General features: G+C 35.0%; 2 protein-coding genes across 3 annotated transcripts in view; one reads left to right on the top strand and one right to left on the bottom strand.

Annotated features, from left to right (window-relative positions):
• The window catches only part of LOC134649550 (fasciclin-1), an 85,000-nt gene that overhangs the window by 31,035 nt on the left and 27,879 nt on the right, over positions 1-26,086 (top strand). The window lies entirely within an intron of this gene.
• Positions 1-26,086, bottom strand: part of LOC134649610 (thioredoxin domain-containing protein) — a 270,242-nt gene that overhangs the window by 237,230 nt on the left and 6,926 nt on the right. The window lies entirely within an intron of this gene.

Raw genomic sequence — 26,086 nt, 5'->3', positions numbered from 1 at the left:
CCAATATTTTTATTACTACTTTTTTTAAATGACAAGGTTCATTTTGAGACAGAATACAATATTTTTCTGTGTTGACTACCATTCATATTATATTTATGTAGAATTGAGGTTAATTATTCGTTGTTCGATCGTTTATATAAATATACAGATGTAAATAAACAACATGGTTGATAACGTTTATTACTCGATAATCAACAATTTATAATGCTACGGAAAATAAATAACCTTTAAAATCGCAATTAAAGTCTGAAATAAATTAACTTCAGAGAAACTCTTCCTTTTGAAAAGTTAATTTAATAATTAATTAATTTAGTTAATTAAGTTTATTTAGTTAAAATACCCTACGCCGGGTTACTTTATCACGAATAATATTTCACTCGTTGTCTAATACACTTCTCGTGTACCCAAAAGTGTCACATACAAAACGTTATCTTTTAAAGCAAGTGTCATGCCATTCATTAATTATAGAGTAATCCGTAGTAGTTTCTAAAACTGAAACAGCGTTGTCCAGCGGGACATCTGTCACAAACGCTGCAGCGAAATGAATGATCACAGTTTTCAGAACTCCGCTTGTCTGATTTATATGGGTCCAGCGATATCGATGGCAGTTGTGCTATAGAACCATCAATAAATGTTCCGTAGGCATCACTGAGCAAATTCGGCGGCCGTGTGATAACGGGCCGTGTCCGCGATGCTTTCATTGTCATCGTTTCTGTACCCACATTAAAAGTTCATTAGGGACATGCTGATAGTTTAGGGTGAAAGTGGATAGACACTTTAATCTTGTCATTATAGTCACAGGTAAGAAATAAAGTTCTTTAGTTTGAATGAAATGAGATTTTGTACGAATGGGAAAAAAAAGAAATTGACTTTGATGCGAAGTTTTTAATGTAAAACATTTCGCTTTTAATAATCGAAATAAAATTTCGGGACAAAATAACGTTAATAGCAAAAAATACCGGTGATGTTATTGGGGCCCTTTGCAATATATAACAATACCTTGGTTCTTTTGTCCTCGGGTGAGTAGCTCATATTAAAATGCAACCAAGCGCGCCGCGCGGGCAGCCATCGTATCAAAAGGTCTTTTACGCAGGAACTCCGCGCTTGGTGGTCTGATATTCATTTATAAGGCGTAATATCCCGGGAATAAGTATCTGGTTTCATCTCATCTGAAGAGCGTAAAGGCCACGTCTTTGAACTTACAATATTATAATTCCTACATAAGCAAACAATGGCGGTACAAAAATGTAATATTCTATTATTAAAAAAATTGAGTTACCTATTATCTATTATTATAGAACCTCAGAATTATAAGGCGTACTATGTACCTAAGTAATAAGACGTTGCACCTAAGTAATAACATACTAATTGTAAGTAATAAGTAGCGATTTATGTAACACAACATGCAATAGTACTCAATGTTGTAGGTATTCAGGCTAAACAAGATGGCAGTTCTATTACATGTGCATTTATCGGTTGGCGTCTACTGTCTTGACCTTTAATATCAGCCCGCTACATGCGGGTTTGCTTAGCTGTAAGCCTAGGTAAATCCACTGAATCCTTGAGGCTAAAAGCTGAAACGGAGGTCGCAACTGGATAAAGTCACGCGATACCTAGAGACTATCAATATTACATTTTCTGTATTCGCTTTTAAAGTGCTGCTCTATACTATACGTAATACAATAAATATTGCATGACGCTTTTACGTTCTCGTGATAGTGGAGATTATTTGTGTTTAGGTATATTGCTTTTGTGATTTTGTTGACAGTACACGATAAATATTTAATTTGTAACTGTTTAATTGTATCATATAACAATTCCTATTTTTTAAATCGAACTAGGGACTAAGTGGGTGGAGTTATGTAATTAATATCTTTAGGTAACTGTACTTATAGATTATGACGACTTTATGAATGAATTATATTGTTTTGAAGAGATCGCTCTTTAGCGATAAGACCGCCTGTTGTTTACCTCTATCTTCATGTATTATTTGTGTTTACATGTACATTTATTCTTAGTTGGAGGTTGTGCAATAAAGAGGATTTGTATTGTATTGTATTGTATATTCATAATGTGTCCATGCAAGTTTGCAGCTCGCTTTACCTAATTATTGTTAACTTCATAGTTAATAACCTCTAACCTTCATAGGTTACAGTACCTTAAACAAATTACCTATGTAAATGTTTAGATATTATTAGTACTGGCCGTGGTCGCAATAAAAAATTTATGTCCTAACAAAATGAAAAGTCTATAAGCAATTAGAGATTGATATCACAAATTTAAACATCCGTGCATACATTCGAAGGTCCCCAAGTTTCTTTTTATAGGAAACCAGACTGACTTTTATCATTACAACCTTAGTAACATTTGTAACATAATCTGGAACTGACGACGTGTAACTTCACTAATGAAGCAAGGATTAGCGGGCACTTGAAAAGCCATTTTCCGGCGATACGTCTGCTGCGAGTATGCGGGTGCTATTGTTCCTCCGCCTACTGTCTGCTTCAAGAACACTCGCAATATCCGCCTTCTGGACGCTTTTACTCGTACATAGACATTTATGCGCCTAAAAAAACATAAGGTCACGTTTATTTTACGAATATACAACAATCTTTAAAATAATGTATTATACAATGGAAATAAAAGCTTGTAAAAATGGGCATGTATATTAAAAATACTTGGTTTGCACTGTAATTGTGTCTTAAAACACAAGTGATTTATATGTATACGTATATGGTTAGTTGTTTTCCATCTTTTTATACCACACTAGAGTGGAAACTTTAATGCAAATAATAACAATATAATAAAATAATAACTGAAAAAATATTATAGGATTCATTTTTTAAACTCTGAGACACGAGAAATTCCTAAGATTTTCCCGTCTCTCCTTGTGGAAAAAATTCCGACTTTTCGAATCTGCTCGTAAACGAGTTCGCGGAGCGTTTGCAAGGATTCTTAAACACTCTAGCCTAGGCTTTTGTCTATCTGTTACCTTTTGATGGAGAGAACTAAAAAACTAGCGCAAAAAATGGAACGGATTTGGAAAATCGATAGCTACGTTCCGGTTTCATCAGATTTGTTATTATCTATTCGCATATACATATTGCAAGCCCAACATCAAAGAACTTTTCGGTTTTAACTAACTTAGTATCCGTTTTTTAACCAACTTCAATTCCAAGAAGAGGGAGATTTTATATACGTATGTTCACCGATTATTCCGAGCCCCGTGATCAGTTTTGAGTAATTCTTATTTTTGTTTGAAAGGAGTTACATCTAAGGTGGTCCCAAATAAATATACAAAGTGCAACGATGACTATTCAAGTCCACTTCAAGATTTTGTATGCAAGAGTACTATTCGAAATATGAACAACAGGATACTTAAATCAGTTTTGGTATCAGTTTGGACTCCATGGATAGGGTACATGATTGAATTAGTGTTACATTGTTATTGAACTTTTGCTCCTGAATATATGCTCAGGTAGATATCACACGTACTAATTTGTAATTCAGTTATCCACAACAAAGGGCGCGGTAGGGTCGGCAAAGTCAAACGACTTATGTTTCATTCAGCGAGGAAGCACCCCGTAATCAGCCGAACAAAGCTCCGGACGATTGTTCCTGCAAATTTAATCATTAATATCCGTACGATGCACCCTCGCGGGGAAAGTGGTACGGAATGATTTGTGCGTCGACCTTCTGTTGTCACACATGGCGCGATGGTTAAATATTTAGCCACTTTCTGACGGCACGTGTTTGCTTGCTGGGACGATTGTTTTACAAATGCCTTAATTTTGAAGTTTTATTTAATGTGGACTTAATCGCGCTGTTTCAAAACGTGTGACATTTTTTTGATATTATGAAATTTATCAAATGACCGTTTAAATCTCATCTACGTTTCTTCGTCCTTCGAAACTATTAACTTTCAGTCAATGTCGCCTGCTGACTGTAAATGTAAAGTTTATCTTTTCGCATGCAAAGAAAATTTTAGTCTGAAATCACTAATATTGCGGTAGGATCGCATAGTAGTGTTAAAATAGTCGAATGCTGCCTCTTAATAGGGCAATAGTCGTATTTCTAGTGCGTTACGAGAGTGCAATTAAAGTTCATTCGGACAATGACCCCGGGTGAGTGTCGTCTGGTGCCAACATCCCCCGTTGGCGCCGTCCTGGCTCCGCCGGCGCGACGCACTGGCGCCGAATTTAGAGAAGTAGACACAACTTGTTATTCAACACTCAGAAGAGTCAATGCAGTTTGCGCTCATGCCAGGGACCTTATTCTTCAGTGAGAATTTGACATTAAAATGGCATTGAAAACATCGCGGTCTTCGTTCGCTGGAGATGCAATTTTCATGTTTATATTGAATTGATTTTGAATTTATCTATTCTGAATAAAGCCCCATTATATACTTACTCAGTGCACCCTCCAGGCTAACTGGGATATGTTTTTCTGGTTGTGCATAGTTTTAACGGATTTCAATGATAAGTTAAACCAGGGAAGATCTAATCGTCGAGACAAAGCGCCTACTCCAACTTATTTTGGTGACATCAGTGACATGTTGTCAGGAGCAGGAGCGGCGCTAGAAATTTAATTAATATTTGATTTCGATATGACGTTACTATAATTATGTCAATATAAATGTATATCATTGATCATTTACGTCGTTTTCATGTTGTCAATACAATGAAAAGAAAGCCATCCATCCGCCTCCGGATCTTTAAAGAGAAATGTATTTCTTGCAGATAAACTATTCTATTGTTTTCTTACGTACCTACTTAATTATATAATGAAATGTATTTACGTCTTCAAAGAACCGATTAAGCTTTCATTTCCCTATTTACCCAAAGAACAAAACTATTTTATCGTTCGTTCCATTTTTTATCATGTTACAAGCGATAAAACGTGTTTATACGTTATACAGAGCAATTGAACAACAAAATAGTTATTTTCGATACAAGTGCGAAATAGAGGAAATTCGAAACGAGTGGCGATAAATTAAAACACGACCAAAGGGAGTGTTTAAATTGACACGAGTTGCGAATTACCTATTCGCACGTGTATCGAACAACGTTTTACAGTACATATGGCACTTTAAAGTTTCGACATACGCACGAAAAGTGTTATTTTACGCACTAGTGCTGTATATGTACTGTAAATGAGTTTTAATGCACATTTTTATTAAATCCAGGTGTATTTAAGATGTCGGCCGCGCGCGGGCGATCTTATTTCCTGCTCGCAATATCCCGTGCGTGAAATATTTGTTCGGCGGTGATTTGTTTTACGACCCATCGGGATGCGTGCCGCTTTGGTTTCATTGATCTCTATCTGCCGATATACTTAATACGATTTACTTGCAGGTATTGAAAACGGTTAAAGTGCTATTTGTTACTTTCGGTGTTTTTTTTTTTCAGTCTAAAAACAAATGTCGTTCGCTTATTTGAGGTTTTTTAATATTTATGTACCTATCTAAGCAGAAAGATTAACATGAGCATTGTACCTGTGTATAAACATAGCTATTTAGCACAGTTTGCCGTGATTCGCGCGAAAAGAACATATCGACGTCTGAAGTCTTACGAGTTGCTGTAAGATATGATAAATTGATAACCGTCTTGTCTATGGCATCGCAGCCCTCAAAATGATGTCTGTACAAATGGCTGATCCGGTTTTGATTCATTTTTTGGTGAATGATTTACGATATTTAAGAATGAAACCTGTTTGTGTAAGTAGTTTTCGGAAAAGCTGAACAAAAAATGCAATATTCTGCTCAAATTCGTTAAACTTAAGTAGGTAAATGAATCGTGAAAATTGTTAATCTGTTACATGAATTACTAAAGCAAATATTTATTGTGCCAACCCTTGCACACCATATGGAGCTGCGAGTGTAATATCCGCAGGGGCAAAATTAGACGGTGTTTTTTGACAGGTCGTGACGTATCATGAAATTTGTCATATTTCCACGTCAACTTTCTATGCCTTGATGCATTGTTTACATCTGAATCCGTTAGCTGTTTCCATCAATGATTTTCCCATATTGAAACCTAATTATAAAACACATTGTTGCACCCGTGTACATCATACTGAAATCCGTATACAATACAATATAATACTCTTTATTGCACACCTCACATACACGTAGTTTACAATAAATGTACAATAATATAAACAAAGACAAAAGAGGTAACAACAGGCGGCCGTATAATTACTTTAAGCTGTTAAAATATCTGTGAACTCGTCACCTAAAAGTTATGTATATGATTGTATCATTATTATATATGTATGTGTAGCATAACATGCAATACCTTAAAATTGAAAAACCACGAGCTAAGCAGGCAGCCGCCGTGCCTCGGTGCCGACAAATGAGCTTAACAAACTGGAACATTTCCCTCTACTTTCCCTCTCATTAATTTACTGGGCTCTAACTAGGATTCCCTTCTTGAGAATTATTAGGGTATTAAAATGAGAAAAGTAAAATTTCTTATTATTTTTGCCATTCTGTTGCTGTTTTTAAAGTTTTTTTTAAAGAAAAATATGTAAGAAGGTACCATGCTAATTCTAGGCAGCTAATTCAACAAGTCAATTCTGTCATCGATAATTTTACAGGTCAATCAAGGATTGCTTACTTACCTAAAACTTTTTGGTCTGTAGATATGAATACATTATCAGGGCTAATAATCACCTTGTTATCACAAAATGTCACAAATCATTACCTCAGTGCTTTAATGTTCGTATTTTAATCTTCAAGTTTGACATCTCAGAAATTTTCACCCGTGAAACTTAGATACTTCTCTGCTTCTGAGGAAATTGCCCAATAAAAGGGAGAAATATTGGCATTAAAGGCACCTTTGTATTCATCCCTTATTCCGTTTTCGTAATAAATTTTAATCAAATTAACAACTTTTCTGAAACAAAAGACGTGCTTGTAACATTCCTTTGTGATTTCACAATTAGGGCGTGGTTGAATTTGAATAAGACACTTTACTTCTGGGTTTAAGATACGTCAGAGGCATTCATTGTGGACTTTTTAGATATTAACCAAAACAAGAAACTTACTATATCACGTTCGTTGGCAAAACATTATTGAGTTTTTCGAACGCTCTCCTTCAGTCAGTGTCGAAAAATTAGCCATTGTGAGTTTATGATAGTTATAAAGTTAACGAAATAAATCAGGGTACCTATATACATGTATGGCAATACATTTGAATTCCTCATTTCAATTGAAACTAATGTATTTATAGCTGTGCAGTATGCTGATATCGTTATCTGATGTCGGCGGATGACGGCAAATTATTGTGAACGTTGTTGGATAAATCCAACAACAATTTGCAATTTGTATTTTAATAATCTGCGTAATAAATTTGGCAAATGTCAAACCTTAATGAGAAAATATTGTTTATCTCAATACCGGAAAACCTTTCACGGTTATTATCTCTTAGCTTTATGAAGTCATTATTGGTGCGACAGACTGTAGGTACTTTATTATAAAGATGTAATTCATGAGAAGTTATTGTGAACTGAAATTACATAGCGGCAGGTGCGATAGCAGAGGGACGCTGTTTCGATTCGAGCCTTGGTCTCTGGAAGTCTTGGTCATTTTTCTTCGTATATGACATTTATTTCAGTTTGTAATGTATATATGTAGTCAAAAATAATTTAATAAGTCATCTATTTAAAAAACGTGAAATATTCTTTGTTATTTTGTCCTCGGCAGTTAAAGCAAATGCTGGACCAATTTTTATAAACACATATAAAATATAACTTATTTCTTAGGCACCTTACTTACCTACTACAGTTCTTCCATTTTATTATTTTTTGTACGGAAACTAATCAAATTACTATCGACTCTTCTTTAACTTTGTCTGTCATCATGGCCGCCCCTTTCTAAAAATTACGATTTACGATAAAAGTGCAACCATCATATATATAATGATATTCTGTCCGTGCATTTCTGTACCCATGAAAACCCAACAGATATTACTTACATAGTTAATTCTATAAAAAACAATACTTGTTTTTCAGCACAGTCAGAATTTCATTACGTTTGAGTTTGACTAAATGATATTATCTTTGCCAGTGAAAGGAATGTTTCATCATAAAAGAATTCGTAGCTTTCGGCTAAAGCAATATTTGAAGTCCAATTTTCATTGTTGTATTATCCTTTGACACAGATTTAGTGAAGCCCGAACAGAATTCGTTACGCCCTCCTTATCTGAGTAGATAATCCCCCTGTATTCGCAATACATTTATTTCTAAACATGAATTTGTTAAATTACTTTTCTTTCACCATTAGCGGAGTTAATGCCGTAAATGGATAAAGTCGTTGTCAACATTTTAGACTTGTGTTTACGGTAAATTGGGATTATTCTGATGAGGATTGTTTACTTATTACAGCTTCTTCTAAATATACAATGAAATCTGAGACCTCTGAAATCTAAGTTCTTCTATATTATCTCCGAATGAGCTTTTCCTTGAATTTGAACCATATAAGTAAAATAGTAAAATGAGCCGCTCCATAGTTAAGAAGTTAGTTAAAATATTGTGCTCCCCCCTCCCTCTACCTTTTTTAACCAGAGGTAAAAAATATTTTATTCAGACAATACTTTCCACGACAATTATTTTGAATTTTCGGATAATGTGTTTTTTCTAGAAAATCTTTATTTTATTTTATATTAAAACGGCTTAAAAGGCGCGAACATACGCTATTTTGCTTGTATGGCTTTTTCTATTGTATGAACTCTCCATGATGTGTGGTCCGACACTAACTTGGCCAGTTTTTATTAGTAATTTAGCCGTGAAAAGGTAGCAGACATATTTTTACTTTTCCATTTATGATTGGAACATCATGAGTTAAGAATGAGAAGGAGTGGAAGAATTACTTGGGTCATAATAGGTTCATTTCGGTAGGTAATTAGCTAATGTTCAAACTTTCCGATTATTGATATTTTCTCCTCAATTATTATATTAAATATTGTAGAAAATAAACTATTTTTTTATCTCAGACGTTTTATAATAAAGATTATCAATTATTAGGATTTATATTATATGTATATTTATGTAAATTAAACAAAGCATAACACTAACATAAAAATGTGTTTTTTGCTCTAGCTTGGCAATTTCTTCTCTGCAATTCATAAATAGGTACATGCAAATTATAAAGTCCCATCTAACTTGCATCTAGGAAAGTTTCCAGATGTGAGCTAGTGACGGAGTTAAATGAGTTCACGTTACCACGTTTTCCCATTTAAAGTCCTACATCTCGACAGAATTTAGTAAATTAGATTACAAATATGTAATCTCTACTTATATTATAAATGCGAAAGTAACTGTCTGTCTGTTCACCTAGTTGAAATTTAGTCTGAGATAGTTCGAGTCCCGGGGAAGGTTATAGCATACCTAGTTTTTATCACGGAATTCGTCATTCCACTAAGACAAAGTCGCGGACAGAAGCTAGATATAAATCTCCACAAAGCAATTTAGTAACTGTACCAATAAAAGGTAAGTGATGTTCTACGACTCCGGCGTCTACAGTATCGCCGAGACCATTAATTTGACAATAGCCAAGATAGCGTCGTTAAAGCAATTCACTCTACCCCCCACGGGCGGGCATTTGATTCCAAAAAATGTCATACACGTCTCCTGCCGCGCAAACACAATATATTAAATCTGATTAACACTCACTTATAACAGCGCTTTGTGAACGATTTCGGATCAAGATTAGGGTGTCACAATGTAATTCTTTACATTTGAATTTGGTGACAATGGAGCGCTTAAATGCGAGTGGAAATAAACAATTTCACACGTTGTTATCGGGGGGTCGTTTTGATTTTATCGTTTAATGAACGACAACAAAACGGCTTTAGGTGAAGTTTTGGGTATTATTAGTACCATTTCGAGAGCTGCATTGATTTACTAACAAACCTTTTGATCTTACCCAGTTAATACCTCATTGGTTTTAACACAGTTACGCATTACAATTGAATACAAAACACAATTATCGTAAATTTGGACTAAATAAGCGGAGATAGTCGCAGTAATTTTGTTACGGACAACAATTTTATGCTACCGATTTATTGAAAAGAGCCACAACCACAAACCGCCGCCGCTAATTATTGCAATATGTCTGATTCAAACTAAAGCTTTCATTAAACCCCATTTGGTGCCTATAATGGCTGGAACCGAAGTTCTCAAGTAAATTGAAGTGAGATCAGCAGCGCAACTGTAACCGCCGACCGACGAGAACTGAGCCACTCGCACTACAACTTTGAGGATTCCAAATGTGATTCCAGTGAAATCGCGAATTAATCAATATTGTAATATGAACATGAATATGAATACATTTTTAAATAGCTTAAATGGACTGTGCTGAATTTGAATACAAACTCAATATATAAATTAAAAAATAAAGCAATTTAAAAACGAAAGTAATTCAAAAATCAAGAATCAAAGAATTGAGATTTCTAACGAAAATGTTGTTTGTACATCCAAAAACGACCCAAGTAACACAAGGCAGCTGAATATTGTTTGAATAATAGAGCATGCCGTACTGCTTACAGTACGGCATGGCCTTATTCAGCTTACTGAATAAGGTAGCTGCATAATGTCTGCAACAGCGCTGTTACAGACATTATACAGAAGATTTGGGCACAAATTAAACCGCTTACAACTGAATAACAGCAATGTAATAACTGTATAATGTGTGCATAGTGGTGAATCAGCTGAATAACACTTGTATAGAGGCTGTAGAAAGCTTCTATTCCGCTTTTAAACCAAAGTTATCCAGCTTTGTACACAATGAATCAGTTATTCACACGTTATTCAACTTTTGGTTCAAAAGTGCATTTTTACAGAAAATATATTCAGATATAAGCACTAAAATACAGAAAATGTGTGTTTAATCAATGATTTGTCTTCCATTTTAATTTGTGAACTCGTGTCAAAGTGTAGTTTCTGAAGTGAATACAAAATAAAGAGGACATATTGATATTGATTTGATGTTTACATAACTTCAATTTAATTGCGCATGCGACTTTACTGTAAATATATATATACATTTTATTTAAAAATTTAAAGCGCCGCGTAAATGATGCACTGTTTAAAAAGTAAATATAGAAATTTTACTAGTCCACTTTTAAATTAATAATTTTTTTGCGGTGTGTAGATGTTTTAGTGATAGAAAATGTACTTTAACAAGTTATGCTACAATAAAACTAGTTTTATAAATGAATATAAATGGGTTTTTCAGTTCATTTTGAATTCCTATTTAATTGTAGAGGTTAGAATATGAGCAACCGTAATGGCGTCCGACTGTGCTGAATATAAGCTGCTGCCACAGCTATTATTGTACTAAATTTCTGAATAAGCATTCACATTAGTCGCGTTACTAAGCTACATTTTAGATAATAATGGTTTTAGAACAACAAGTTTTGAATAACATCAGTATAATAGTAATTGTTTTCTCAATCTTAAAGCCTATTAGGGTTCTATACACAAATAGTAAAAACCACATCGATCCTCACTAGTTTGATGAGAAACATTGGTCAGTTAGCAGTTTTTACTATGGTAGCTAGCAATTATTCTACGTCACTAAAACGACAAAGTATCTTGTGTAAAATTACTAATCGAAGAGAACTGTTAAGAAAATTAAACCCCGATTTTTTTAAATAATTATCGGATTAAAGAATAAATACGCAAGATGCGTTCTAAATTAAAAAAAAAACAAGCTCAAGCTCAAGGCAATCAGGCTCAAGTAGCACTGTGTATAAAGCTACGGAACCCTCTCCACCGCGCACTTGTTGATACTAAGCAGTAGTTTGAATAGCGCTTCTCATTGCATTCATTTTGCAGCTTTTAGCGAGAAAAGATAGTACATGTATACTAAAATCGCTATAACTTAAGTATAAGTGTTGTTCTAGTATTTATTATTCAGACGTTATGTCTATAAGTGCCACATTTAAACCATATATGCAGCTACTGAATAACAAATAAGAAGTGGATTTCATTACAGCTTCCAGTAATAGCGTCAACCTTTATTCAAAAACTAGCTTTAAAACAGAAACTACAACCGCTTTTATACAGTTAAAAGTCTCCACCGACGCTTCTTTTCAGCATTTAGTAGCCACTATCACATTTTTCTTAATATTGTCTGCTTAATATATCACAACACAGAATATACACAGCTTATTGCTGCTAATGCTGCTATTATGCAGCTTTTAGTAACCACAAATGCTTTAAGCTGAATAATGTCTGATTAACCGTGTAAGAAATAAGTATTATTCAGCTTTAATACGCAAAACCGATACTATACAAAATTTATTCAGCATAAATTGGTATATAGGCCCACATATTTTTTTATTCCGAATTTAGTAATTTCCACCGCTTATACACAAAATGTATGTAATCTTAATATGAATAAGATGATAATTTTACTCTATTATCCTGCTTGTGTGTTACTTGGGGAGTTAGTGCCTTTATCGCATACCTGCTTGCTGTATTCGTTTATTACTTTGTTCGTTTATTCGTTTCAGCGCAAAAATAAGGATTTTACTTTAAAAGTTAATTTGTGAACCTGCCTGTTTTCACGTTGCTCATTATAATGTTACATTCGCTTCTTAAAAAAATTATCACACATAGTTTACACCATGTTAACTGAATTTTTAATAAAGTTATTTAGTGAATCTGAGAAACTTGTGTAAGTACTTAGACATTATTTATATATGTATTACATTCAAACAGTCAGTCTATATAAAATCATTCACACATTTAATGGAAATGTATTTCGATTTCGCTGTTCTGTCCAAATAACTATTAAAGATTTAATTAAAATACAAATGTGTATGTGTAACCCCACAAAGACTCTTCCCACTTCTTGTCATTCGGTGCTAACATGCAGTCGGGCGCGTCTTCACGGATTGATATAATTTATATGCTTAGCTGCGTATTCCGCGCGGCTAACTGCAGTCTATATCTGTCTACACCATTCATAATGTACGCCCATGACTCACTACGCTTTCAGTGCATTAAATGTCATTCCATACGTAACTTGCATTAAGGTGCTCCCTGTTTGTTTAATGTCCGCCCTGTCCTGCACCTCTGCTTTATCAAAGTGACTCGTGACTTGCACAAACATCGCTTGTTGATGTGTCACCTGCGGCGGCGCGGCGTGAGAAATGGTAACTTGATTCTGGTTTGCATAGGGAAATGTTGTTCGTAGTTATAATACACAACATACCTACTATTTGGCCATTTTTTATCATTATTTCTAGCGGTATGTAATCTGACGTCATGCAACCAGAAAATTAATTTAATTATTTAAATTAATTCCGCGCGGTCCTGGGTTCGAATCCCAGTAAGGGCATTTATTTGTGTGATGTGCACAGATATTTGTTCCTGAGTCATGGTTGTTTTCTATGTATTTAAGTATTTGTATATTATATATATATCGTTGTCTGAGTACCCACAACACAAGCTTTCTTGAGCTTACCGTGGGGCTTAGTCAATTTGTGTAATAATGTCCTATAATATTTATTTATTTATTATATAACTGTATGTTGTTGAGTTTTGTTCTTCTAAGTTATAAGTACACAACAGGCAATATACATGCTTTATTACTCGTAAGTCTCGTAACACACACCACTGATAAATAATTAGGAATTTAAAATAACTCCTAAGTTTGTTGCCATATTTTTTTTAATTGACCATCTCCTTATGTAAATACGAGTTCAAGGAAACTTACAACATTTTGTAAAAAAAAATATATGCAAAGAAAGTGGATCATAACCTTAAAGAATCATTAAAAATAAACTTGTAAGAAAATCTGGGACCCGAAAAGCATGATTGTCCCATTGCCATCTGCTACACCCTGAAAGTACCTACCAGTCCTACAAGTCCGCAGAAAAAAAGCTGCTACCCAAAAGAACATTCTGGTGCCGTGTATTTTGCCATTAATCAGTGTACTTTTTGGGGTTTGAGATCGCTATAAATTTTACAAATTCGTTTTACAAAAGTACGCTCTTACAATTTTATGGCGATTTGCGAGTGTCCCTCAACCTGCTTTAAAAACAATAAAAACATTATTCGCGAGGTCCACGGCAGCTCGGTTTAGAGCCGCCTAACCCTCGGACAAGTCAATAAGGTTACTTCAAAGGGAGGAGGTTTATTATTAGATTTTCTGTTGGTTAAGTTAAGTGTAAAAGGAAGTTAAGGGATTAGGCTCTTGTGAACTTCCTACTCTATATTTTATAAAACCCGGAGTTTGGGAGCTTTCCAATGGTCTAAACAAGTTCAGAATTTTCACCAAGCCAACTTTAAACGCGCTTATGCACTCAACGTTCGATTAAGCACGACATTTTCCATTAAAACTATTTACTCGTATTATACCTATATTTATTCCCAAAACTAAGTTTAATCGAGTTCTGTTTTTTTTATACTTACAGAGTAATTATGTGTACTAAGTAGTCGATCGTGACAATTACATGAAGCGACTCAAATCAGAAGTATAATTAATAAATTCTTTAAGTGTTCGAATGAATGATTGTATGATAAGGTGGAAGTGTATTTGAACTTTTGAAATCTGATCTTAATTATATTGCCGGACATTTTAGAGTGTTCTAGTTAATGTGACCAACTAAATATGTTAAATCATAGGCTTACTTTAAAAAGGCTCTAGAATCTTTCATTAGTTCTGCTTAATTCAATTTGTCAATCACTGCTCTGTACGTTTTATATTCACGCGGAAAACGGTGCCCGATCCAATTCCACTATGCCAAAAACTGTCGTTGCCAGAGGCGGTGTATTATTGCAGCAGCTATTGTTTCAAATCCCATAGGTACCATTTGTGGTTTTCCTGGTGTAATCGCATGCAGGACAGGCTGCGGCGCTATTGCGCTCCCTAATTAGAAGGGCTCGCCATGTTTTGCTCATGTACCTATGTATAAGACAATGTCGTAAGTACCCGAGGTTTGACTGTTGTGGGCAACTTTTTGTTCTAGGGGGAAAACTATCGCCGTTCGCAATCTCCGCTGGCGGGTAGACAATGCATTGTTTACTCCTAGTTATCTTACTCGGAAAGAGCCCGACTTATTCATATTCAAGTAGGGGCTGATTTTCTGAAGGCTATCTACAATTACAATAATACAATGAGATGTTTGTATGTCAGATGAGCAATCAAAATGCCAATGTTTTTCTGTACTGTCGCATTTTGATTTAAGGTATACTCGTATTTGTAGTTGGACAATACTCCCTACTCTCACCTACATTAGTTCCCCTTAAAAGCGCTTACATTTAGTAAGTATTTACTATTTATTTATTACTACGCCACAACTAAAAAAAAAATTATAACCAGGTATAGGTTTCTGCTAAGAGTATATTAAAAATACCTTATATTTAACTAACTTGACTAGGTACCTACTGTTAAACACGTTTGATGACATCCGAAAACGTTACATCATAATAATGGTATTCAATAAACAGAAGTGTCAGACCCTCATGCGGGAGGAACCCTAGACAAATACAGCTTGACCACTATAATTTGACACGATTGCTTATTATCTTATTAACTTAACTACTAGTTAAATTGGTCATTACCAATTCTAGCTATAATTACCTTAAAACTGTCACCCGCATACTTAATTAGGTACTTACTGAATAACCGTTTAATACCTGTCTTTGTAATCTTTGAAACTAATCTCAGAAACTAAAACGGTTGACTAATGTTTCGTTCACACAATGTTTATGTTTTATTTCTAAATTATTATCGACATGTCTATATTGTACATTATAAATTACCTATGACAATTCAATCGACAAACACAAATTAACGTAAATAATATAACAAGTGCCCATCAAAGTGGCACAAATATGTGCTGTCATAAATAATCTAGACTCGATTTTCTATACCGTCCTTGGGATATATGTATAGAGGTACAGTGAGCACAACTATTTGAACTATTAGCTTAGCAGGGGTTCTAAGCTAATAGCTTTGCTAACTGGGTGACATTTGAGTCGTGATCACTGATCAGTAATATGGTTTCCTATCTCCATAAACAACGAGCAATTTAATGCCCCTACTCTTACTAAAATCAGACAAGATTTTTTTTTTGTTTTTTTTTTTGTCATTTATCTTACTTTCACAAGTGGCAATGTGGTATTTAAACAGCTTTGTAAGATATTTCAAATGAAAAATAAAGTAAATTTTATTTCTAACTGGGATAAATTACAAAATTGATGTCAATGACAGTTCCAATTCAAAGAGGCGATTCAATTTACTAATTTAAATATCTTAATAAGTCGTTGTAATATCCTAAATCCACTTATAAAAGTAAAACTAAATGACAAAAAATAAACAAAAAAAAATCTTGTCTGATTTTAGTAAGAGTAGGGTAGAGCATTAAATTGCTCGTTGTTTATGGAGTTAGAAAAACATATTACTGATCACGATTCAAATGTCACCCTGTATACATTTATCCTCAATGGTATTTACTCAGTACCTAAATAAATTGTATTTTTGCAATAACCGTCCTACAGATCCCTATCGCCTATCCGCAAGACGCCGTAAACATTTGGCAGGCAAACAAAAGCACAAAAGGGCAATGGTCCCAGTGAAAGTATTGGCAGTTCACCCACCCCATGGACAGTGCCCCAGCTGTGGCTGCTTATTGAAGCGCCGTCATGGCGCCAGGCAACCTGTTACAGAGATTTCCAAGCAGAAATATAATAAACTTATATTCAATAAACAAACCAGGGAACTCTCACAAAGCATGGAGTAGAGGTCTAATCCACGTTTTGAAACCATGAAAAGTCTAAATTTAAGATTAGTTAATGTGTAACGGAACCTTAGTTATGCAACCGTTCGTATCTTACGAGAACCGCTTGCCAAAAGGTTTATTCTGTTGTTCTGGATTTTAATCATCAACGTCGCTAAGCTTGACGCGTAATTTCAGTCCCTTTAAAGTCCAAATTTGTGAGAACGTTTTAAATCGCGTAATAAATTTACATACATATTAAAGACGTGGATCAGTCATATTTACCTTTATTTTGGATTCGATGTTGATCACTCAAGAATATTTATGAACTACTCGTACTGGCTTGTATTCTGTAGTCTTAAAAATGCATGAATACAAAGAGACAGTCCGCTTAAGTTGAACTATAAAAGTTTTCTGTTTAACCGCACCGTCGTGATTGATGTCTTTCCGACAATTCCGACTACTATACATTACCTTGAATGGCCACAGCACACAGAAAACAATACATTGTAGAAATATTGTTTAAACTTCACAATTTTTTCACATTGTTATTTAATTATACGGGACCGCGTATATATGTATTATGGTTTTAAAATCGCATCTACATGGAATTAAGTCATTTAAATGTAAGCAAAAACGTGTTTTTTGTTGTTAAAAGCGTTGTTTCAACCGAGTGACATCTCTATAGTCTTCAAGTTGGTGTACAAGACCAAGTGCGGGTACCATGCTTTTTATTAATTATATTTAAAAAAAAACCGGCCAAGTGCGAGTCGGACTCGCGCACGGAGGGTTCCGCACCATCAACAAAAAATACAGCAAAACAAGCAAAAAAACGGTCACCCATCCAAGTACTGACCCCGCCCGACGTTGCTTAACTTCGGTCAAAAATCACGTTTGTTGTATGGGAGCTCCACTTAAATCTTTATTTTATTCTGTTTTTAATATTTGTTGTTATAGCGGCAACAGAAATACATCATCTGTGAAAATTTCAACTGTCTAGCTATCACGGTTCGTGAGATACAGCCTGGTGACAGACGGACGGACGGACGGACAGCGGAGTCTTAGTACTGATCACGATTCAAATGTCACCCTGTATACATTTATCCTCAATGGTATTTACTCAGTACCTAAATAAATTGTATTTTTGCAATAACCGTCCTACAGATCCCTATCGCCTATCCGCAAGACGCCGTAAACATTTGGCAGGCAAACAAAAGCACAAAAGGGCAATGGTCCCAGTGAAAGTATTGGCAGTTCACCCACCCCATGGACAGTGCCCCAGCTGTGGCTGCTTATTGAAGCGCCGTCATGGCGCCAGGCAACCTGTTACAGAGATTTCCAAGCAGAAATATAATAAACTTATATTCAATAAACAAACCAGGGAACTCTCACAAAGCATGGAGTAGAGGTCTAATCCACGTTTTGAAACCATGAAAAGTCTAAATTTAAGATTAGTTAATGTGTAACGGAACCTTAGTTATGCAACCGTTCGTATCTTACGAGAACCGCTTGCCAAAAGGTTTATTCTGTTGTTCTGGATTTTAATCATCAACGTCGCTAAGCTTGACGCGTAATTTCAGTCCCTTTAAAGTCCAAATTTGTGAGAACGTTTTAAATCGCGTAATAAATTTACATACATATTAAAGACGTGGATCAGTCATATTTACCTTTATTTTGGATTCGATGTTGATCACTCAAGAATATTTATGAACTACTCGTACTGGCTTGTATTCTGTAGTCTTAAAAATGCATGAATACAAAGAGACAGTCCGCTTAAGTTGAACTATAAAAGTTTTCTGTTTAACCGCACCGTCGTGATTGATGTCTTTCCGACAATTCCGACTACTATACATTACCTTGAATGGCCACAGCACACAGAAAACAATACATTGTAGAAATATTGTTTAAACTTCACAATTTTTTCACATTGTTATTTAATTATACGGGACCGCGTATATATGTATTATGGTTTTAAAATCGCATCTACATGGAATTAAGTCATTTAAATGTAAGCAAAAACGTGTTTTTTGTTGTTAAAAGCGTTGTTTCAACCGAGTGACATCTCTATAGTCTTCAAGTTGGTGTACAAGACCAAGTGCGGGTACCATGCTTTTTATTAATTATATTTAAAAAAAAACCGGCCAAGTGCGAGTCGGACTCGCGCACGGAGGGTTCCGCACCATCAACAAAAAATACAGCAAAACAAGCAAAAAAACGGTCACCCATCCAAGTACTGACCCCGCCCGACGTTGCTTAACTTCGGTCAAAAATCACGTTTGTTGTATGGGAGCTCCACTTAAATCTTTATTTTATTCTGTTTTTAATATTTGTTGTTATAGCGGCAACAGAAATACATCATCTGTGAAAATTTCAACTGTCTAGCTATCACGGTTCGTGAGATACAGCCTGGTGACAGACGGACGGACGGACGGACAGCGGAGTCTTAGTAATAGGGTCCCGTTGTTACCCTTTGGGTACGGAACCCTAGAAATTGCAATTGACTTTTTCAGAATGAAGAATAAGCCGTCTTTCAAGAGACAGGTAGGACGAGGAAGCATTAGGTAGGTACAGGTTATGTTACCCGCCAATATTGTTCACAACTCATTGGTTAGGTGCTCAACGCTGAGTACTTTGTCAGTGGATCTGTCAACACCACCGCGCCGTGATAGTAAATATTGATGTTGTGTGTAATGGGCATAATATCTCACGCTAAACGGCTCTATAACTCAAACTACTAACTATCTCGTGTTGACTTTCAAGGATAGCCGAGGGACTAGGATAATGGTCTAGCGCAGTGTAAGTACTTCTTCTAGTTTTCTTTAAAAATACTGAAGCATGCAGAGGTTTTAAATAATTATCTAAGCTCCATATACTTATTATAAAATATGATCGTAATGTATTAAAGAAAAGCGTGTGCTTAAAGTTGCTCTCACACTGGAATTTACATATAAAAGTAGAGTAAGCATCAATAGTATTCAAATAAAAACGTGCTCCACTTAATCTTCCAACCTGTTCTGTTGGTCTACGAAATAAAAAAATATTTTAAGATATTTTGGCGTAACTTGGTGTACATATTTGTATGCAGGGGTGCTAAGCTAATAGTTTTGCTGACTGTACATTGACGTTGATAACTAAATGATTCTTGTAGTATTTTTGATGAAAAAAACATTGTATATAAATACCTATATTAATTTTGATGCGTTCCAAAATTTCTTGCGCGTAGGTATAAGTAATAGAGTAAAAATAATTAATTGTCTACGAAAAAGGCATGATGCCAAAAAAGGGTTAACTAATGGTAAAGACAATAATTCAAAACCCAAATGTGATGTAGGTAGTCTACTTAGTAAGGAGTGGTGGCAAGGTACGACCTGTCCCCGTTAACGTGTCCCGCCGGTCTCCGCACGCCTTGCATACTTAAGTAATTCTATTTGCAAGGACCGTCCCGCGTGAGAAAGCTCCCTCTGCCATTTGCTCGTTGTTCTTCAACAGTCACAGGAATGTTACATAAGAATCATTATTAAGATGGATGCAGATACACATTTTAATACGTTAAGTATGATATATATTTTAAAGTTCGTTAATAATGTACTTAGTTACAACCTTTTCCCATCCTTCAGTGGTGAAAAAAACAAGTTACGACTTCTTTTTATTCATAAAATTGTCTGCGTATCTTTCCTTATCCTCTCCCCTGGGATATCCATTCTTAATCTTCCTAGATTTAAAACTTTTGGTGGTCTAGCCGTGAGAATGAAACAGACAGACCGATATACCGATCTTCGGCTTTCAGTTCTTAACTCTTTCTACTTTATCTGTATGGCTTGTCTGCTAAACATACCAATCAATCAGGTGAAGCAGCTCCCTACTGCTGACTAAAATATTTTCATGCTACTTTGTTGCCCTTTTTGCTGCCACTTTGACACTGTTTACCGTCCTTTTATTTAGGATTTACTTCTTCTTCCACTGTCACGGTTGTTGGCCAAACAATAAAACCTAAGTATTACATTCAGCACAATGGTAACATTGCTAACAATACCAGAGATTTGCCATGTAGCCAAAACAAACAGTTAATATATGCAGTGAATGTACCCAATCGCATTGTAGGTACTTTGTAATCATTATTAATGAAGGCTTTAATTGAGTGAGTATGAGTATTGTGGTTAAATATGTGTCTCCGGGGCTTAGTCGCGCGGCCGTAATCCGTTCGTGCACCTGCGCGGGCATTACTCTGCCTTTTCACTGGCTAAAGATAAACTTGAATGCAAAAAAACATATTACTGACCATAGCGCTCTGGCTTGTATCTGCTGTCTAATATATTTCAACGGTGATATTTAATCAACGTGTCAGTATGTTTACTTATTTCATTACTACCGATGACATTGAAATAACATAACTTGTAGTAACTACTATTAAGAGGTGTAATATTATGTAAATTATGTAATATCATAATTGTTTTATCTGGTGAATTATTGTAAAATCTGGTCCAACAAATTATTATTTCAGACGCATGTCTTACGAAAATACTCACTTAAATATACGTTACCTAAATTGTTTGATTAGATTGATTGATTATTATTTACTGCAAGAAAAAAGATTTCTGCGACCGTAGCATTGAATACTTAATTAATTATACAATTAATCGTGAATAAAAATTTGTGCATTATCCTCAAGGCTCATCGCCTAAGATTTTCTACAATAAACCAAACACAATGCTTATATCTAAATATTATTAAGATTTCCTCTAGTTATAAGTACCTATATATATATAAATATAAATCATTTATTCCAGACAACAACGATCCATAGGTATGTGTACATTTGAGATAATATTAAAAATAAATAAAATTAGGTATAGGTATAACATAAAAATTCATGACTAGACATTAAAATTAAATTAAACATAGCATTTGATAACTGATAGGTAATAATTAAAATTCATTGATTATTAAAAGATTAAAATTTTAAAACTATAAAATAGAAATTAAAAATTAAGGTTAAACACTGTAAATATATGCGCAGTCCAATTCAATTAAAATGTCAAAACTTAAAACTAAAATCAGTAAAAATAGGTATATAATATAAAGATCCATGACTAGACATTAAAATAAACTAACTGAGCATTTGATAATTGATAAAAAATAAAATTGATAAGTAATAATAAGATAAAATAATAACATTTATTGATAAGATTTACTTTAAAAAACTATAAGCTAAAGTTTAAACGCTCTAAAGTTATATACCTATATATACCTACGGCCTGAACCTTAAGTGACAAAACAGAAGGTGCCACCGCACTGCTACAAGAATCTCTTTGAAGTCGCTGCCTTTTGAAGGGAATGTTTGGGTTTAGATAACGAAAACTTCCATTTGGTTTATCCGAGATTTCAGTTAGCGAGAGAACAACCAAAAACACTTTCGCTGATCTCGTAGCTAATAGGTTTCGGTTCTATATAGACTAATATTTTGTTGGAAAACTTGGAAATTGATATCGCGAAGGTTTAGTATATCATATGCGTTGAAGCAGTACAAACGATTTACTTATTTGTAACATAACGACGAGTGTTCTGTTATCTCAGTGAGTTCTATATTAGAATTCCTATTTACGTTTTTCTTTGAAACCTGCCTCTTCATTACTAAGCTCCGTAAGCTGCAATTCCGTGCTAAGGGATGCGATGATTGCGATGCGGGACATGTTATTAAATGTTTCTATATTCTGCACATTATGAATATTGCACTTTATAAGCTAATATTTCGCATACATTTTTCTTAATACCTTTACTTTTTCTTAAAAATTTCAACCCCTTTCCTGGCGTTCGTTTACCTACGCTACTTATACGTATCCATTTTAAAGTTGTTCGAGTTATAACTTTCTATCTAATAATTTGATTTCAAATAGACTAGTCTAATGAATAAATAACGAAGACTTAAATTCCTTACTAATCTATAATGTTAAATGCGGTTGTGTAGTTTGCGACCCGCATTTGGTAATCTTGAGGCCCAAACCCCAAGCCTCTAGTTTTAGGTAAGTAGTAGTTTTAAGCATGTAGATAACCTAAACTATTAGAGCTAAATACCTATTGATAGTGATAGGATATAATGTAAATAGAAACCAATACTAATTTGTAATTCAAATTGTTATAGTTACGTTTGCATAGCATAGCAGGTACCTACATAAGATTATAGCGGCGCTGTTGGTGCCGTGCGATTTAACCGCCACTCGTCACAGAGGGGCTACCGCGAACCACGTACGACGTGTTGCATCTCTGTCGCACTTGTAAATTCGTACGTACCTAAGTGTAACAGGGAGGCAAGACGTCGAACGTGGTTCGCGGTAACCCCTCTGAGCTTCCGTTAATCACGGCTAATGTTGCCAAATTGCGCGTGTTTACAAATAGGTGCCATTTGTAAACGCCTCCCTAAAGTTTGACATATAATTCAATTGTCAAATCATTCGTATCGTGTCATAAATTAGAGTATGTGCGGAAAGAGAAGAGTCGTGGAATGTATTGGGCCCCATACATTTCACGACTCTTCTCTTTCCGCACAGACTCTAGTATATATCTCTAGGTAAAGTACAGACAGCATCAAATAGATAGTAAATAGTAAAAAAGACAAATATATCGAGATGAATCCTTATTTCCATGGTAACAAAAGCGTGTTACGATATTATTGGCCAATTTAGCCGACACTATCTATTTGATGCTAACTGTATCTATACCTAGGTAGATTATATTTCGTTTTTTTTTAAGGTTTCTTTGTGCAAAAACAATTTTTACTTCAAAGAGAGGTAAAGTGAAAGGTTATATACCTACAGCAAACCTATTATATGAAAATAAATAAATTATACCAAAAAGATCAATTTCCTCCTAAAATGTATCGGTACTACCTGAAACTAAAGATTTTGTAACAATAGTTATTTGTACAACAAGAGATCAAAGTTTGATATTTCTTCGAGTGCTTATTTTGAGTCCCGTGCAAGCGAAAGATTCTATACTAGATTCACGAGCGTAGCGAGTGAATCTAATTTAGAATCTTGAGCGTAGTAAGGGACTCAAAAGCGCACGAGATGTAAATAACTTTGATCTCGTGTAGTTCACAAAACTTTTCACCTCAGCAGTGAGAACATATTAGAGAACCCGAAAAATGTATTCCTTATTCATCAGTTTCATCACTTACCTCTATTCACTCATGTTTTCTTAAGATATACCAACAATTAAGTTTTCACCTCAGCAGCTCGAACAAGGGTACTTTGCTACTTAAAAACAGTGAGAAAAATCGCGTTTTGCTCACTGAGTGAGCAAAATCGCATTTTGCTCATTTTGTCTCACTCAGTGAGCAAAATGCGATTTTGCTCACTGTTTTTAAGTAGCAAAGTACCCTTGTTCGAGCTGCTGAGGTGAAAAATATTTTGTTTCGCCTTCGTTCAAGAAAGTATTACTTTGTAATATTAGCAACATGCTCTTGTGGCTAACAGCCTTCACTAGTTTATGTACATTTTAGATCTTAACTAATGGAAAGAGGGTTCAACTCCAGGTAGTTATTGGACATGCCGGCAAAAGTTAATTCTCAGGGGGCTTCATTGTTGATCAGCGCTGGGGACCTAATTTCTATTAGCCATTTTGAGTTTTGCCCGTCTAAAAGCGGACCAGGCGACCCATAGAGAGTGACCAAACTGCTTAACTTGTGTCGGATTTAATCGTTAGGGAATGGATTTTATTACAATTACGCGGATAAGAAAATCTATGCGCCATAATACTTTGTAATAACGGGATAACCCTATATGTATTTTTTATAATTTGAATCACCAATCTGCTGTTTTCAAAAATGGTTTATTTTAGTTACTGGAGAACTATAGGTAAGTAGGTAATTAAGAACTACATATTAGATAGGGTTCAGAATCAAAGTTAATGTATGCAGTGTTAATTGCTTTTAAGTGCATTTAAAAGTATGTATCTGTTATTGCTCTAGAGTTTTATTTTAAAACATGTTTTATTTATTTTGAGAAATAATACCTACCCGAGCTAACGCTCTTAAATTGTAGAAGGTAGTATTTGTTCAAGGATGTTGTGTGAACACCTGCTCGTATTTGCTTGCAAATATCGTTTTGCTGCCTTTTTAGGGTTCCGTAGCCAAATGGCAAAAAACGGAACCCTTATACATTCGTCATGTCTGTCTGTCCGTCTGTCTGTCCGTCTGTCCGTCTGTCCGTCTGTCTGTCCGTCCGTATGTCACAGCCACTTTTCTCCGAAACTATAAGAACTATACTGTTGAAACTTGGTAAGTAGATGTATTCTGTGAACCGCATTAAGATTTTCACACAAAAATAGAAAAAAACAATAAATTTTTGGGGTTCCCCATACTTCGAACTGAAACTCAAAAATTTTTTTTTCATCAAACCCATACGTGTGGGGTATCTATGGATAGGTCTTCAAAAATGATATTGAGGTTTCTAATATCATTTTTTTCTAAACTGAATAGTTTGCGCGAGAGACACTTCCAAAGTGGTAAAATGTGTCCCCCCCCCCTGTAACTTCTAAAATAAGAGAATGATAAAACTAAAAAAAATATATGATGTACATTACCATGTAAACTTCCACCGAAAATTGGTTTGAACGAGATCTAGTAAGTAGTTTTTTTTTAATACGTCATAAATCGCCTAAATACGGAACCCTTCATGGGCGAGTCCGACTCGCACTTGGCCGCTTTTTCTGTAATAGAGGTACAGTTATGAAAAGTTAACATCTTAATAAGTTAAGTCTTCACCATTAGATAATAAAATTACCAATATGTAGCAGTCTGTTGTGCGGAAGCTCTAGAATGTTATCAGTAAGTATTTTATGGAAATTGTTCATGTTCGTGAATTATACGAAGAATGTTACTAACAAACAGTATAACCAACAATTTAGGCACATTGTACGGTTTATCCTAACCAGTGGCGTAGCGTGAACTAATCTAGCCGTGGGCGAAGTCGCATCTGCGAGGCCCTTTTCTTTCACTGTGCCCGAAAGGGTCTCGCGCGAGGCCCCCGTTGGGCCGCGAGGCCGTGGGCGACGGCCCACTTCGCCCACGCGTAGCTACGCCACTGATCCTAACTGCGTTATCTTTTGACGTACCATGCTTCTTGCAGGTTTAAATCACTCTGATGCAAAGGAGGGGAGTTACAAGTTAAAGCTTTTATCTTTCTGCCCCTTCTTTATGTATGCGTCATAGTCATAGTAGCTCATAAATAGACCTATTCAGAAGTAGTTTAAAAATACGTGATTTAAACCTTAAAATAATTTTAATGTTTGCTCTACAGGTAAAATTAGATAACTGAACTGCTTTTTTACCATGTCCTTTTTAGGGTTCCGTATCC

Source organism: Cydia amplana, chromosome 7, assembly GCF_948474715.1.
Source record: "Cydia amplana chromosome 7, ilCydAmpl1.1, whole genome shotgun sequence".
NCBI lineage: Eukaryota > Metazoa > Arthropoda > Insecta > Lepidoptera > Tortricidae > Cydia > Cydia amplana.
The sequence above is the reverse complement of the archived record's forward strand: the minus strand, read 5'-3'. Positions and strand labels throughout refer to the sequence as shown.